Below are 4,214 nucleotides of genomic sequence, written 5' to 3'. Positions count from 1 at the left end.
ATTTGAGAACAAACAGAGAGCTCAAAACTTTGAAAAACGTCAGACCGCTGTCAGACTTCCAGGCGGGGGAAAGCTCTGAGGCTGTACCGAGGACACTTCCATGGCCCCCGGATTGATTTTCAAGAAAGAGTCCTTGGGACTTTGAAATTTTCCGGCGAGCTGTTTTTGGCTTCCGGGAGCCGTAGAACTTTGGGAAATCGATTCCGCTCACCGGTTCAGGGTGTTTCGAGCTAGTCCAGGTCCCAGCTACGCCGCCTGGCCGCCAAATTTCGCAAATTCGAAAAAAAAAAAAATAGAACCGGAATGAGGAAATTTCTGGTCGCCGGATCCGCCGCACGGCTCCAGGAGGTCGGACACTTTTTGACTTTGTTCCCTTAAAGTGGGGGGTCGGTGTCTCACCATGCAAATACCCAGTTTTGCACACCAGCTGCAGGATATAGGAGAGAGACGTACCTCTCGGCCCCGACCAAAATCCGTTGTTTTCGTGGTTCCTCGACTCGGGTAGGCGGTTTGGCGAGTACCCCCCTTTTGCATGGAAGTTCGCACTCGCGCCGAGACCAGGCTTCCGCGGCTCCAGGGGGACTTTTGCCGGTTGTCCGTCCCGAGTCCGAGACGCGTTTCCTGGGTCGCCCGAGCCCAAACGGACCCTCCCCACGTGGGTTCCAGTCCTCCGAGGGCGACGGACGTCAGAAAGGGGGGCAGATCCAGAGTCCTCGTCCGCAGGAGGGCTCTGGGAGGGCGGATCGCTCCTTCTGACTTTGTCCCCTCGGAGCGGGCTCGGCGTTTCTCTGTGTCGGATGTCTCCCGCTTCCGCGCCAACGGGGAGACCTATGAGAGAATCGCACCGCGACCCGGCTTCCGTCTCGAGGGCGCCCGGAGCGCGCCGGACACTCGCTTCCAGGACTCTTCCCCGTCTCCCCCGAGGGGAAGGACGGAGGCAGGGGTTCCACCCGAGCCCCTGCCCTTTCTTCCGATCGATCTGGCTCAGCGCTCCCGGGTGGGGAGGTGGTGCCGCTCGCTCGGCCCGGGCTTTGGAGCCCGCATCGGTTTACAGCGGGCGGTCTCCTTCCTCTGTTACCCCCCCGGGTTTCAGGCACTCGTCCTTGGGCGCGCACGCTGGCGGTCGCCCTCCCGTCTACGGACGGAGGCGGCTGAGCTGTGGGGAGTTTGACCCGAACCGTGGTACGGCAGCGGTCCGACGACCCGCACGGGCGAACGGAGGGGCGCCCACCCGCCTCGGCGTGGGGGCCCGCCGTCCGAATCGCTCCCCGCGCGGGGCAGCACAACGATCTTCTCCAAGGGCGGCCCTTTGACTTCCAGATGCGCAGCTCGTCTGCGGAGGCCCGCGCCGCACCCCAGGGTCCGAAGGGCGGACTCCGCGGTGGGCATCGGCGAGAGCGGCGGCGGTGGGTGGCTCTTCCACGCCACCGCCGAGCTCCGCATTTTCCAGTCTTTTCCCGAGCCCCTACGATAGTGGGGGGATGACAGACCCGTGGGGAGGCGGGCGAGTGGGTTCTCACCGCGCGGTGTGCCCCGCGACCGAACGCCTTTCCCCCCTCGTCCGTTGTCCTCCGAGGCGGCTCGGCAGGGAGCGCGAGAGCGAGAGGGAGAGCGAGAGAGAGACCAAGCGGACGCCCCGGAGCGAGAAGGGAGGACGGAGAAGGAAAGACGAATCGAAGGGGGGCACGAGTTTTGGCGAAGGGAGTACCCGGCGTATTGCCGCCCCGGGCTTCTTCTGTTCTCAACAGTCGAGGCATGGCTTTGGGGGGAGACGCCGCTCGGTCGGTTACCTTTGAGGTTACGGGCAAGAGCCCGGGACAAGGGACTACGCCGGAGGGCGACGCCGACATGGCCAGGCCGACTACGCCCCGCGCGACCTCCGCGTCGCTGGGGCTTGCGCCGGAGCCACGGTGGACCCCGACAGCCAGCCCCCCTCTCCCACTCCTCGCGCCCGTCCGCCGGTGGGTCGAGGACCCCCCGTGGTGGAGGCAGGTCTAAGCCAGACGGCGGCGCCGCACAGGCCCCCCACGCCCTGGCCCCTCTCCCCAGCAGCGACTCTGTGTGTCGCCCCGGGAGCGGTGGGTCACGAGGCAGGGCGGCCGTGGCGTCCCCCAGAGGCCAGTCACCTCACCCTTCCCGCGCAAGGGGTGGTCTTTCACGACAGATGCCCTCCGTTCGGGAGGCCGGGTCTAAGCCAGACGGCAGCGCCGCACAGGCCCCCCGCGCCCTGGCCCCTCTCCCCAGCAGCGACTCTGTGTGTCGCCCCGGGAGCGGTGGGTCACGAGGCAGGGCGGCCGTGGCGTCCCCCGAAGGCCAGTCACCTCGCCCTCTCCGTGCAAGGTGGGTATTTTCCAGACGCCCTCCGCATCGGTGGCTTCGCACTGTACAGCGTGCACGATCTCACGGCGGCACTGCACTCGCCGTTCAGGCTCCCCTTTCCCCGTGGGTTACGCCCCCAGGAAGCCGCCTACCGGCACGGACGACGACGACAATGAGGATTTCCCTTCCTCTGGTCGCCCTTCCCGCTGCGGGGCTTCCTCCGGCCTCTCTCCCCCTCCGGGTCCGCTCCCTCGCCTCAACGCGGTTGTGTTGGGGAGCTACCTGGTTGATCCTGCCAGTAGCATATGGTTGTCTCAAAGATTAAGCCATGCACGTGTAAGTGGTTCTCCTTCCGCTTTGCCAGGGCGCTCTGCAGGGCGGGGGCGTCGAGGGCACGCGAGGACAGCGGGCGGGCGACGTCGGGAGGGTGCGGGGAGCCCCTCTCGCTCCGTCGCCAAGGAAAAAGACGCCCGGCCTCGCGCCGATGATTGTTGCCCTGACGCTGCCTGCCGAGGAAAAACAAGAAGCCCCCCGTGCACGCGAAAGGCCGTCCCGGGTACCATTCTCCTGTGCGCTCACGTACCCCTCCCCGGGGTATGCGGGTCTGGGTGGTAGGTCGAGAAGCCTCGAGCCCTCCTTCGTTCTCCTCCCCGCTGGAGGGAGGGGCGGGGAGGCCGAGCGCCCGGGGCAACAGGGCCGAGATTTGAAAACAACCCTCCGAAGCATCCCAGTCTTTTGCGGCCGGCCGAACTGAGAGTGAAAAGGGGGTGCCTCCGAGCGTCCCCACAACCACAAGGTGCGACACTTAATAGTGGATCACTCTGTTCGTTGACTATCTAGAGGTTTGACTATCTAGAGGAAGCAAAAGTCGCACCAATGTTTCCCTAGATGAACCTGCGGAAGGATCATTAATGGGCGAGTGAAAAATACCGATGAGGCGAGGATCAGGAAGCTGAGGCCAGCCATCCGCCAAATCCCCGAAGGGTACCGAACGTGATGGGGGCGGTGGTGGGTCTCCTTCCGCTTCGCCAGGGCGCTCCGCAGGGCGGGGGCGTCGAGGGCACGTGAGGACGGTGGGCGGGCGACGTCGGGAGGGCGCGGGGAGCCCCTCTCGCTCCGTCGCCCGAGAAAGACGCCCGGCCTCGCGCCGACGATTTTGCCCTGCCGCCACCTGCTGAGGAAAAACAGAAGCCCCCCGCACGCGAAAGGCCGTCCCGGGTACCATTCTCCCGTGCGCTTGCGCACCCCCCTCCCCGGGGTACGCGGGTCCGGGCGGTAGGTCGAGAAGCCTCGAGCCCTCCTTCGTCCTCCTCCCCGCTGAAGGGAGGGGCGTGGGAGGCCGAGCGCCCGGGGCAACAGGGCCGAGATGGAAAACCCCTTTTGACGCACCCCAGTCTTTTGCGGCCGGCCAACACGAGAGTGGGAAAAAAGGGGGCGCCTCCGAGCGTCCCAGACCCAGAAAGCGCGACTCTTAACGGTGGATCACTCGGCTCGCGCGTCGATGAAGAACGCAGCTAGCTTCGAGAAATAGTGTGAATTGCAGGACACATTGATCATCGACACTTCGAACGCACCTTGCGGCCCCGGGTTGCTCCCGGGGCTATGCCTGTCTGAGGGTCGCCCCTCCATCGATCGCCTCCGTGGCGCGGCTGGGGTCCCGTCGCAAGGGTGACATCGAGGGAGGCCCGAGGCTACGGGCCCCGACGCCCTCCCCTCCTTTCTCCCTTACGTCCCCCCAAGGCCAGACCCACCCGCCCTGGGCCCACCCGATGGGGTTTACCCTCCGTCACTCCCCCCCCAGGAGCGTGCCGCGAGGCTGTCTGTGGAGACACAGGGCTGCCTCCGGCGACGAGAGGGCGAAGACCGAAGGTGGGCGCCGGACCTCCCCCTCCTAC

The 4,214-nt window shown here is 65.9% G+C and overlaps 1 non-coding gene across 1 annotated transcript; it reads left to right on the top strand.

The window, feature by feature from the left end:
* The first annotated feature begins 3,785 nt into the window (after window positions 1-3,785).
* Window positions 3,786-3,939, top strand: LOC143788951 (5.8S ribosomal RNA). The gene has a single exon (XR_013218768.1). It is a non-coding gene; the product is annotated as a 5.8S ribosomal RNA (ribosomal RNA).
* The last annotated feature ends 275 nt before the right edge of the window (window positions 3,940-4,214 follow it).

The sequence above is a fragment of the Ranitomeya variabilis genome, chromosome 8 (assembly GCF_051348905.1).
Source record: "Ranitomeya variabilis isolate aRanVar5 chromosome 8, aRanVar5.hap1, whole genome shotgun sequence".
NCBI lineage: Eukaryota > Metazoa > Chordata > Amphibia > Anura > Dendrobatidae > Ranitomeya > Ranitomeya variabilis.
Note: the sequence above shows the minus strand (reverse complement) of the source record. Positions and strands in the feature narration are given on the sequence as shown.